General features: G+C 43.2%; 1 protein-coding gene across 5 annotated transcripts in view; it reads right to left on the bottom strand.

The window, feature by feature from the left end:
* The window catches only part of SPATS2L (spermatogenesis associated serine rich 2 like), a 170,801-nt gene that overhangs the window by 70,652 nt on the left and 86,798 nt on the right, over nucleotides 1-13,351 (bottom strand). The window lies entirely within an intron of this gene.

The following is a 13,351-nucleotide window of genomic DNA, read 5'->3' as shown; positions in this document are numbered from 1 at the left end:
CACCAATATTATCTACACACTAATGAAGGCAGTTCTCCTATGAATCTTCTCGGGGGAAGAAAATACTCTTTGCAGACCAGTACTTCTGCATCATGGATAATTCCATAATTTAATTGCCTTTTCTAACTTCTACTTCCTGCCAGCAAAAAAATATGCACGAGGTGTTGTCATGTTCTACTTGGCTGACTTTTTGGGAATTAACACCAGGGGCACAAATCAAAATTAACTTTTTTTTTTTTTTGGCAGGAAACAGGATTAGAAGGAATAGTGAAGATTTTGAAGATGGGGAAAATGCAGTTTTCATAGGATTATGGGAAGTTTAAAGTGGAGAGGATCTTACAGATAGTCAAGCTGTGGCTTCTCAAACTGTAAAATGCATTAAAAATCACCTGGGGATCTGACTAGAACACAGATTCTGACTTAGAGGTTTGGGGTGAGATCCCGAGAGTCTGCATTTCTAACAGGCTCTGGGGTGATGTAGATGCTGCTTGTTCTAGGAGGTGGGAGGCAGAATAATCCTCACTCCCACCCCCAGTATGTCCATGCCCTAATCCCCCAGGACCTATGACTATGCTAGGTTACCTGGAACATTGAGTTTGCACACGGAATTAGGGTGGTTAATCAGCTGGCTTTGATAAGGGTACATCATCCTGGATTATCTCAGTGGGCCTAATACAATCACAGGGATCTCATAAATGGAAGCAGGCAGAGGAGAGCGACCAGTAGTTGCTTGGTTTGAAGACGGAAAGGGGCCAGGAGCCAAGGAATGCAGACAGCTTTTAGAAGCTGAGAAGGCAAGAAAACGAATGGCCCCTAAAGCCTCTTGGAATGTAGCTCTGCGGACACTGTGGCTGCAGCCCAGGGGGACGGCTTCAGACTCCTGACCTCCAGAACTGTCAGATAATAAATTCATGTTGTTTAAGTCGCTAAGCTCCTGGTGAGTTATTCCAGCAGCAATGGGAAGTGAACCCGCAGGAAGCTGCACAGCACACAGCGACAATGGAGCCCATTTTGGGGAACAAAAGTCTACTCTGTTCATCCTCCTAATAGGCACATACCTTTCCTTATCCCACCAACCACCCTCCTGAAAAAAAAGAAAAAAGAAAAACACAGCTTCCAGCTGGAGTCTCTTCCTGGTGGTTTGGTGACATTCTAGCTGCTCACTCGTTCAAGCAAAACTTTGAGAGGGAAAGTGAGAGGAAGCTGACTCAATCCTTGCCCCAAGCAGCTGACAAAACAGTTAAGGAAAAGAAGCGCAAGTCATAAAAATAACAACGCGCGCGAGCCATTCCGATAAGAAGCTCTCTGAACCTCACCTGTTCACCATTCTTCATTAAATTCTCCTTCGTCTTCCATCTGGACTCTGAAAAAAGCCTAATTGGATTCTCTGGCTCAGTTTCTCCTCTTTCTGATCCACCTTTTTAAAATATATTTATTTTATTTATTTGAAAGTCAGAGTTACAGAGAGAGAGGGAGAAACACACACACACACACACACACAGAGAGAGAGAGAGAGAGAGAGAGAGAGATCTTCCATCAGCTGGTTCAGTCCTGAGGGGCCACAATGGCCAGGGCTGGGCCAGGCTGAATCCAGGAGCCAGGAGTTTCACTGAGTCTCCCATGTGGGTGCAGGGGCCCAAGCATGTGGGCCATTTTCTGCTGCTTTCTGAGGTCATTAGCCTCAAAGGTGGAGCAGCTGGGACTTGAACTGGCAACCATATGGGATGCCAGTGTTGTAGGCGGTGGTTTTACTGGCTATGCCACAATGGCAGCCCCTCCAATCCCTCTTAAAACAATCACTGCAAACTCTGTCTCCCCAAGTGCCTGAGCAAGCTCACTGATGGGTGAAGGAGACAGCAATGAGGAAGAACTGGGAGACAGGAAAGAGATCAATAATGAAAGAAGGTCCGGAGGAACTGAGAAAAGGCTACCAAAACCCACGTGGGAAAGCAAGCTTTGGGAGGGAGGGCAGATTCCGTTCTCTCTTTCTCAGAATCCTGGGGAAGGAAGAGTCGAGAGAAGAGGAGAGTGAAGATACCATAAGCATTTGAGATTGAATGTGAAGAGGACAACTCATGGACCCCACTTCGCTGAATCAGAGCTTCAGGGTCTGCCTTGGAGCTCAAGTGGCAGAGGAAGGTGTAGAGCTGCCCTCAGCGGCATGAGATAGGGAATGGCCTACAGGGCTGGAAGAATGCTGAGCAGGCCTGAGGTCCCCCGTGCCAGACAGCACAGATCTGTCATGAAGCCAGGTGGCCTGGCTTTCCCCACAGTTCTTAATAGGCCAGCAGCCACAGCAGGGGAAGGCAGGACCCAAGGACACAAGCTATAAGAAACCCAGTGGTAGGTCCTAGGGCAAGGGCAAGGGAGCTGAGCATCACTAAGGCCGCTGAGGAAGGCATCTGTTGTTGTAAGGGTGAGGCTGGATCAGAAGACCAGGGAGAGAGGCTAAGGCCAGGGAGGAGATGCCAGATATTGCTGTCCTTGGTTCTGGTACTGCCTTTTCGTCCGTACGTGTAGTCCTTTCCTGCAGACCAAACTTTCCCTTTTTCCAAAGAACTAAAGTGTTCCCCAGAATTCCATCTTTATGGAGTAAACATATGCTCTTCAGCAATTTTTCATAAGCTGTGATGATTCCCAAGCTTTCACCATCTGGCCAAGCTCTTTTGCACGCATCCTGTTAAAATGCAGTTCTGTGAATGAAGCACATTGTTCCAGAGGAGGCTGGATCAGAGAGGAACCGTGGAGCCTGCACCTGCCTTGATGGGGCCCCCGTCTGTCCATTAAAGGAGTCTCGGATGGCACTGGTAGTCTTAGGAGCCATGCCAAGGACTGGCTCACACTGGGCTCACTTGCCATTAAGTCTCCTGAGAGTTTCCATGCCAAGTGTCCCCTACCCTGTACTTGTGCAAGGGTCAGGGCATAAGGGTATGATTTTACATTCATCAATATTAAATTTCAATATGTAAGTTCTGACTCATCCCTCCAGACAGATGTTATCTTTTGGAACCTTACATTTTGCAAACACAAGCAGCAAATGCATTAGCCATTCCTTCCAGCTTTGTGTCACTTTTAAAATTAGTTGACATCTTCTGTATCTTAGAAGATTTATTGACTTGAATTTTGTGCAGGCCAGAGCTGACTGCAGGGGCCAGACCATTATCAAGAGAACTTCCCTCAGTGTTGATATGGATCTTTTAATTCACATTCACGTGTTTATTCATTCAGCCAGCCACGATGCACAGACTCTGAAGCTGGACTGCATTCAGTGACAGGCACACTACACGCCCAAGTTACAGCCTAAGGAGGCAGATGCTTGGTACATGTGACCAGAGACGTAAAGGCACTTTGGCATGGGGCCGAGGGAGGGAAGCCCCTCTAAGAACTGACGTTAGTTTAAACCGAGAACAAAGGCTGAGGAGTGCCAAGTCAGGAGAGGGGAAGGGGAGAAGAGGCAGAGTCATCCCATCCAGCACCTATGAACCCAGAGGGCTGAGGAATGCTCGGAAGACGGAGGCCCTGGACGTCAGAAGCATCAAATGTCAAAAAGAAGAGAACTGCAGGTAAAGTTGGAGACAAGAACACTGTAAACTGGGCAAAGCCCTGCCAGCCATCTTAATATTTTGAGCATTACTCCTTTTTTTTTTTTTTTTGAGCCTTATTCTAAAAGCAAGGCATGGGAGAGTCTTTGTGGGTGACTGGAGATCATACAGGTGCCAGACAGGGAGGCACCAACATGCAGCAGTGTGGAGAATTACCTGGGAGGAAGTAACTGACTTGTGTCTAACTAGATACAAGGAATGAGGAAGACAAAGACCTGTGGTGACTCCCTGGTTGCCGGCGTGAGCACCTGCGTGGCTGGCGGGCTCACTTCCTGAGAAGGGAGTCCTGGTGGAGACAGAGTACTCGGCTTTGGGGGAAACTAGCTTTACTTTTTGAGGGGCCTGTGCAACAGCCACATGCAGATACCCAGAAAGCAGGTGAATCCATGAATCTGGAGTTCCAGGGAAGAGCTGAGCCGGGGACACAGGCTTGGACACTGTTGGCAGGCAACAGTGAGTTTAAACTCTGGCTGCAAGCTGGAATAATCCAGCAAGTTTTTAAAACACACCTGCACCGGGGCCCCATCCCGGACAATCCAATCTGGGACTTGGTATTCTCTTTTGTGTGTTTGTGTGTGCAGTTTTCCCACTGATTGGAAGGTCTGTCCAGAACTGACAACCATGACTGAGTGGAAGCACAGCTGGCAAAGGGACAGCAAGTGAGGAAAAGCAGAGAAGGTGGTGTCAGACGGACTTCTTTTGAGGCGTAAACTGCTCACCTGCAACGAATCTACGCGAGTGTACTGTCTGCTTACCCTCATCGCTTCATCACTTCAGAATGCCACAATTCCAAAAATGCCAGTTCTAGTTCAGAACAGTCTGCCTTTCAGTGCAGCAAAACGGACTATTTCCTCTCTTTCAGAGGGCATTCCAGCTACCGTGTTGTCTAACAAGCAGCCGAAACGTTGTAGCTTGGAACAGAGTCAATCTATTATTGTTCACTGTCTCTGCGTCGGTGAAGTCTGGTGAAGTCTGGCTGCGTGGGTTGTCTCAGAGATGCTCCTGCAGGGTGACGCTGGTCCCTGCAGGGTGACGCTGCCTGGGTCCCTCTCTCTATCTTCATGGGGTCTCAAGACTTCTGCAGGTGGTCTCCTTTGATAGGTTTTCTGGGCTTCCTCACATCCGGTGGCATTAGAAACAGTCACACCGTTCACACTGTACTTCAAGTAGCCCAACTAGTGAGGGAGCAGCAGAAGCCCTCGATGGTCCTCGACTAGCTCAGAAACCAACCCAGTTTTAAGGGGCGAGGTCGGCATAGGTTCCACCTTTTAATAGGGGAGATACCATTGTTGTTATTGTTGGAGAAAACAATATCCTGAAAGGGTTAAAGATAATACGAGCAAAAACCCAGATTTCTTTCATTTACTTCTGTATCTATACTTTGCCAACTTGCTGAAGTGTGAAAAAAAATCAAAGTAATTCAACAGCTACTCTAATTTTCAATGAAAATTGACATTTATGTCGGATACGATATCTTTAATGACTAAAAGTAAGCCTGATGACTTGTAGAATAAGAGGAACTCAAATGGACTGTCTTCCTATCTAAAGAAATAGTAAAATTAAAATAAAGTGTATCTTAAATCTTTTAATTTAGTTTATGGTCAACTGTTCATATCAGAATGCTGATCTTTAGCCTATCATTTATATATCACATAATATATGTAACTATCATTTGTAAATATCATCTACATATAATTACAAAATGGTTGCTATTGGTCGCAGTCCCTCCAATCTACACTGAGACAAGGAGTTGGCTTAACATGCATTTCATCTCACCCAGGTAGCTATCCTGTATGCTATGTATGCCTGCACGTTTTCTATCACTGTGTTTCATGACTCCTCATGTTTTTCCACAACTACCCACCTAGGTCTGCACTGCGAGGCCCAGAGTCCACTGGAAGCCTGTTTTCAGGAAGATGCTTACACCCACACCGTCTTCGGACTTAGGTAAATATTCTGCCTGGCTACTATCTCTGATGAATTCCACATATGGATTGATTACTGTGAGTGAAAAAAGCAATGTTATTTCATAAGGCTTTTCTTTGTATTTTAATCAGGATGGGAAAATAAGACAGTTTAAATTTATCTTCTACCTCTAGCTTAAAATAGTCAACTCTTTCCTCGTTTTCTTTGGAATACAAGGCCTCAACTTGGGGGAGGAGATAGAAATCATGACATCTACTTTTCCTGTTTTTTTTTTTCTAACTTTTGCTCATTCATGGAAATTGTCACATAAGGAGGACCATAAAGGTGTAACTATTATCCTATAAGCAATACCAGAGTAAAAAAATTAATTATCCTTTAGTCAATATCAAAATGAGGGATTTAAGCTATTCTTTAAATTATATTAAGCTTGGATATTTCTTCACAGCAGTGCAAAGAAAGTAGACCATCTAAATACCAGGGAAACTAGAAACACATTTCCTCTTTGAAGGGAATTTATTTGTTCATCCACATGCCATTCTGTATGTTAATGGGTTTGATCAATTTAAAAAGACACACTGGTTTAAATTTCAAAGTAACCATCTGACTGACCAAATCTTGTTTTCCTATTGATTTTATATGTTTGTTTGCTTTTCCCTTTTACTGCCTTTAGAGGAAAAGGAAATAAACAAAAAACAGCATTAAAAGTTGTGTTTGGACAACGAAAATTACAACTTAGGACAATAAAAATGAAAAGAAAAACCACTAACAATCATATGCCGAGAGATGAATGGATAAAGAACAGGTATATACAAGCGGTGGAATACTATTCAGCTTTAGGAAAACAAAATCCTGCAACAGGCAACAACGCTGACAGCATGGATGAACCTCGAGGGCTATGCTAAGTGAAGGAGGCCTGTCAGAGGACAAACACTGCAGGATTCACTTATATACAGTACCTAAATAACCAAACTCGCAAAACCAGAGAGCAGATGGGGCTTCCTGAGCCTCGGAAGAGGAAAGCAGAAAGTTGCTATGTGATGGGTATAGAGTTTCATTTATACCAGAGGAGCAGGTTCCAGAGGGATGGTGCCTCTAGTTAACAATACTGCATTGTGCACTTAAAAAATGTTATCACAATTAAAAAGAATGGAAAACATTAAGCCATGTAATTTTATGGACAATTATTTTCAAAGATTGAGAAGTAGAGTTCCGGAAGTCCCAAGGCAGCAGGGCATCAGCAACACCATGCCACAGAGATGATTTAATTAAAGTCTTTCGTTTTATCAGCAACTGAAGCACAGAGGTTATGTACTACATCCAACAGAGGCAGCCACTCTGCCCGGGACTACCGCTAACACCATGTTCTCTGATGGTGGCACAGTGTCCTTCCCGGTCTTTCACTCTTCCTATGAGATGGGAAAGACCATGCACTGGTCCATGTTAGAGAAGATCAGCCACATGTATTATCTCATCTGGCAGCTGACAACAACCGAAACCTAGAAAGTTGGCAAAATGTACCAAAGGACATGCAGCTCTTCAGAAGAATGTCCCTTTGTTAATGTAGACGTGCTTAGGAGCAGAGGGTACCTTTAACAGAAAATACGATTACTAAGTCATTGCTTACCCTAGAGGTTGAGAGGACGCCTTCCCAGTGACAGTGTGGCTAAGCTTCCCAAGGGAAGGGAAATCCTGGCGCTTGCATTCCACTTCGCTAGTTACTTGAAGAACAGTGGTTCTCCAACTTTCATTTGTTCCTTTCATGAAACATATGTCATGATTTCCTCCTTTGACTGAATTCCGAAATGGTCATTTCAATTTCCTTTCAAATCTATGATTCTGTTATCCTCTTGGGTGTCACAGGGGCTATGGAACCCGCTGGGGGAAGCAGCTGACGGACAGCTGACTGAGAGCCCACATTCACCCCTCTGGGTACCAAGGGGCATTTGTGCCTCAGTCGGATCCCCCAGGATGCTCCTGGTGAGCAACGGAGGTGCTGGGGTACAGGTGTGGGCAAAGTTGGCCTGGACACTTCCAATCAGCCTGCCAAAACTTCCTGAGCACGGCACTGCAAGTTTGAGACTCTTTCTACTTGATTTCCCTTTCTTCTCATCCTTTCAAAGATGGCAGACCTGCAGGAAAGCCTGAAGCTCTTGTGCTTCTTCCCCTTTATCTTTAAAAGTGCCCTACTGCACCCTTTCTGATCCCAGCTCAACCTGGCATCTGCTTCTGGGAGGATTCAAACACAAATACAAATGTGTGTGTGTGTATATATATATTTTTTCGAATTATCCCTATCTTTTCACTAGTGACATGCTAGTACTTGTCTGAACCCAAGGAGACATGTCCTGATACTTTCTCCCTTAACCTACAGCTTGAGAATTATTATGTCAGAACCTTGGTTAACTTATTTAACTAAATATTGGTTAATCAGAAATATTTTAGGATGATGCTACCATACAGGACATATTAAGTACACAAATAAAATTTCTGCTTATAAGGAGCTTCTAGTCACACTGTCGAGAAATGACTTAGACAGAAAGAGTGGTTTTAATAGTAACATAATCAGTATATTTTTAAAGTGCTGAATCTATCATCTCTCTGAACCAGATTTTCAGTGTGCAAGGTCAACAAAGAACAAAGTATCATTGCAGCCTTGTCATTTTTTTATCTGCAAAAATTGGATAATTTAATATGAAGGATCATTGTGAGAAATAACTAGAATGTTGGCGAAGTACCTATAAATTCCAAGGGATTGCCAACAGGGGTTATTTTTTCCTGCCACCGAAAGATTTCCTTTTTGACATGCTCTTACATTCTTTAGCATTAACCATCTATCTTCTCCATGCCTCTCAGTCTCAGTGCAAAAGGGGCCACAGTGAAAGGCTAGAAGGAGGGTGAGGGGAGGGGAAGCAGAACAGAAGCTCTGTGAATTCCAATCATGCAGCTTGGAAAAAGCAACACGATGCTAATCCTGCAATAGTAAATTTCTTCTTATCCCCTGAAACTGATGCTGACATTTCCATTTATTCATTCAGTTCCTTTAGACTCCTTGTCAAATCTCTCCTAGTTGCCAAGCAACAATAACAGCCATTCTGTCCATAAGCATTAGGCAATAACTATTGTCAATGTTTCTCCTTTCTTTGAAAGGGAAACTTAATGACCCTTTCCTATGAGAAAATGATGACAAGAACTTGTCTGCGGCGAAATCTGAAAGCTGTGTGGTTTGTGTTCTTGCTATTTGAATCCTCGGGTTGCACTAAATGAACTTAAAACACTCCTGTACAATTGTAAAATTAAAAACTTCACCAAAGCTTGCGTGGTTTGGCCTTTTGAAGCAGTTGCATATCATTAAAACTTGTCCCAAATCCCATGAAATGAGTTCTTTATTAAATGGAGTTAATCTTTTAAAGATGCATGATGAGGGGTTTCTTCCACACTCTCTCTGATCCTGCTGAAGTCTCTCTAATCAAATGTCTGGGTCTTGCTGACCACATTCCACCTCACATAGAGACCTGAATCCAGTCCCAATACTTTTGGCGAACCTAGCTCAAGATAGTTACAGGAAACCAACAATAAACGAGAGTGTATGTATTATGAAGTAATAAAGCCCCCCTGGTGTGCCCTACAGGACACAGAAACATGCACACTTTCCATGTCAGTCGTCTGCAGACATGTCAACAATGTCACCTCTCTGTACCCATGTGGACAAGACAGTCTTCTTCTCTCTTCCTCCTCCTTCCTTTTAATGACTTCATATGATTATTGTTTATAACCCAATTTACCTCTATCACTTGCACAGCCCTGAAAGCTATTCCCGATAAGTGGCACGACTCAGCAACTTGACTACACACAGAGCTTTTTCCCATTTCCATATCATCGTCTCATGTAGTCTCAATTATTTTTTGTGGAGCTCAGCAATAGCTATAGAAGTTTGAGAAAGTCAAGTCCACTTTTATGCTCTTTGGTTCATTTGGGCTTTTCATTTTTTTCCTTCTCATCTTGGTTGTATGGTTATTTGTATTTCAAGTTCCAAACAAAAATGTTCACTAGAATCTCTTTCACTTTTGAAATTAAAAAAAAAAAAAAGAAAGCCAAAAACCAAAACAGATGAATTTACCCAGATCCTTTATGGTTTACATTATTGGGAGTCATAATGTAGTTCCCCACTTTTTGGTGACTCTTGGAAGTAAGTTTCATTATCATGTCCAATGTACAGATTAGGAAACTGAGACCCAGAAAAGTTAAGTGACTTCCTTCAAGGCTGTTCAGCTGGCAACTGGGGATCTAATACTCTGCCTTCTATTTCCAAACACCATACTCTTTCTATCACCTGACTGCCTGGAGATCATTTCCCCAAGGTGCTGGGTTCTTTGGGGGTGGTTTAGGGGTCATTTATCATTGGGATTATTTATTAATCTGTAACTGGACACTGAGCCAATGCTAGCACCATTTTACAAATAAAGATTCCCTTTAGTTTCCATCACCAAATTTTATTGAATTATATTCTCTTTAAACTGATTTATAATAATGTATGAAAAAAATCTGATGAAAAATTGTCTTTCTATATCTGTTCTATGAAGACATACTTATTCAGTTGAAAGTTACATTTAAAAATTTGTAAATCAATTTAGCTTGGTACCCGATGTTGCACTCAAGAAATAATCTAATAATTTCATAGAATTAACTCATCAATGAGATTCTAATGTTGAATTTCTTAAAAATACATCATTTAGAAAAGAGTTGTCAAAAGCTAGGCTCTAAATACAAGATCTCTAATTAGCACAAATGTCCTGTTCTGGTATCTCTCCTTGACAAAATGAAATTTGGGGATTTTTCTTCCATTTATTTATTTATTTTGGTGCAGCAGGATGTGACTGGTTACAAACCAAGAACATCATTTGTTATTGTGAAATTTACCTGTGACTCCCCAGCATAGTCTCCTAAAGATACTACCTTCCTGCAGAACCAGCGGTAAGGTTTCTGTTTTTAGCCACAATTTAAAAGATGCTTTAATAGCAAAGTGAGTACTAAAATGGGATGACATTTCCATTAACCTACATTCCATTTTTCAAGAAGCCTTAAGATTTTGCAAAATACAGTGAATGGGAAATGGAGTCTCTAAAGAACTTAATTATTCAAGCGGGCACGTTCATTCATTCACTGCTGGTTTGTTTAACTAGGAGGGGTCAGCTATGTTCCAAACCCAAGAACAGTAAGACCCGTCCTGGTCCCCAAGGAACACACAGTCTCACTCAGAGAGACAGAGCGACAGCTAACAACTGCACAGCTTTGAGTAACAGTGGAGTGGGCAGAGAATCCCACTGAAGCTCCAGACAGCACAGAGAAAGGTAAATCCGTAGGCGGGGTAGGGAGACAGGAAAGGGTGAGGAGTGAAAAGGGTTCCTAGAAGGAAGGTGAGAGTCAGGTCCCCGAGGAAGACGTCTCAGGCAGAGCAAACGGCCTTCTCGCAAGCATGGAGACAGCCACATTCAAGGTCAAGGTGGCTGGACTGAGGGCGGCGTATGGAGAGATGGTAGGAAACGCCAGTGAGAACTGCCAGCGAGCAGCACGTGTGTGCCATGCCGAGGAACTTCACCTGTGACGCCCACCACATTTCCAGTGTAAGTTCTTACAGTTATCATCCAACCACAAAGTTATTTTGAAATAAAGCAGTCATATAGACAGTGTCAATTATAACATCCAGTTATCTTTAATATTAAACCTTAAGTTATTAGCTCCCCCTTTGGATTAAACACTTCATGAGGATAGAAGTATTTCCTCTCCAAAGCACCTACTCCCATTCAATTAATCCAGCTGTGGATCCTCTAAAGACAACCGATGAGTTCACTTCATTGTCAGACTTTTATTATTCAATTTCCCCAGTGCTTGACTAGATGTTGTATCAAAAATACTACATGGATCTGTTCTCTGATGTTGAGAAGCTTGTAATTTAAGATATAACAGTTGTTATTATTCTTAATTTTCAGAACTGAAATGTCATCGCTCTGTGTGACAGATTGAGAAACAAACTAATCATAAAAAGGCCATAAGAGCTAATAACTAAAGGAAGTAAGTGTACGAAAATAAATCAATGTAAAATTATAAATGCTCAGAATTTTCGGTTGTTTATTATGATTTATGTTGTTGAGTTGAGAATCATATTAACCTTTTGACACGGAAAGATGGAATTTGCTAACTGAGTTAGAGGAGCTCTACTTTCATTGTCATGCAGATTGATAATATTTACAACCTAACATCACCCTCTTTCAAAATACTGCCAACATTTTGATAAGTCTCTGAAGTGCAATGGGAAAACACTATTTCCTGCTACTCTTCACACGGGTATCTGACAGTACTCAGGACAAGTGGGACGAATGTGGAGCCTAAAACAGTGTGTGGTGACGTCACGCTGACCCTTTGTGGTCTCCATGTCCACTTCCCCTGCTGGCTCGATGCCACCTCTGTTTTAAATAAGAAAGTCTATTGCTGACTGCTGAGCCTGCAGCACTGGTCTGCCCAGCAGGCATGCTTTACACAAGAGCCTGACTCTTGAAAATGCCTCTCCCTCCCAGAGCCCAACTTTAGGTGCTGTTCAATTCCTCCATCACCAGACATGTGGAAAAAGGCCAATCTTCTCAAACCGGGAAACACTTCTTCTCACTTGAGTATTTGACTGTGAGTCCCCATGAACACAGAACCAAGCCACAAGGGGCGCATCTTTCTGCTGTTGGCTACTCAATGGTCAATAAGTGATACAGTTTCATATTAAAATAATATATAGAATATATCATGGGACACAATAGATCAAAATATTTTTGCATCAATGTTTAAGATAATACATCAGATGCCAAAAAAATCGCATGTTTGTGGAAGCCTTTGACCGTGTGCCCAGAGACTGAGGGCATGTTGGTGGAAACCCTGAGAAGCAGGAATGTGTGGACAGGGCACAGGCTGGAGAACCAGACACGGCTGAGTTTGAATCCTTGCTTCTCCACATTCCCTGAGAATCTGACTGCGACCAAGTCTGACCTCAGGCCTCAGGGTCCTCATGAAACAGGAAAGTTATTTAATAATGCAGATTTATAAAACATGCAGCCCAGTCACTGATGGAGCCAGGAGAGCTTCTGAAAACACGTCAGATCACATCACACTCCTGCACGCTCACTTTCGCCTTTGGAATAGAGGCTGACAGGGTGTATACCTTTCAGTACTGGGGACACCTTGGGCAGCGCGGGGAAGCCTCTGAACAATGTGCTACCATTCATGAGATAAGGCACACATGGTTACAAGGAAAACGACTCATAGGGAAATACGTTAAAAGAGGACTGGAAACCCCAGCCTATGAGGCGGTAATGTTAAAAGGTGATGCGAGTTGGCCACAAGCGCTCTGCAGCCCTGCGTACGTGCTTCTCTGGTGGGAAGGCACACGGTGGCTGGTTCTGTACCTGTGGTTAAGTGTGAAGCAGCGATAAAGCAGCACCGTTTCTGGAGACCTGTGACCAGTGTAGTGTGGTGTGAAGATGGCTGTGACTTCCAGTTGTGAAGTCACGGGTATGGCTGCAGCTACTATGCCTTTGCCCACGTTCATGACAGAAAGAGATCTACATTTCATTTAGATGGTAATGAGGAAATTGTCTGAAATGACTGTGTGCATTTATTTGTCTTGCATTTATTCTCTGCTTCCCTGCCCTGAGTGTGAGCTCGGTGGTGGCAGGAACCCCATCTACGCATTTTGCACCATTTCCCTGGCATCTACAACAGGTCATCTTTGCTATGTGAAAGAAAAATAATGAAGCCCTCTGCAAACGTTACTTGTCTCATTC

This window comes from Lepus europaeus, chromosome 1 (assembly GCF_033115175.1).
Source record: "Lepus europaeus isolate LE1 chromosome 1, mLepTim1.pri, whole genome shotgun sequence".
NCBI classification, from domain to species: domain Eukaryota; kingdom Metazoa; phylum Chordata; class Mammalia; order Lagomorpha; family Leporidae; genus Lepus; species Lepus europaeus.
The sequence above is the reverse complement of the archived record's forward strand: the minus strand, read 5'-3'. Positions and strand labels throughout refer to the sequence as shown.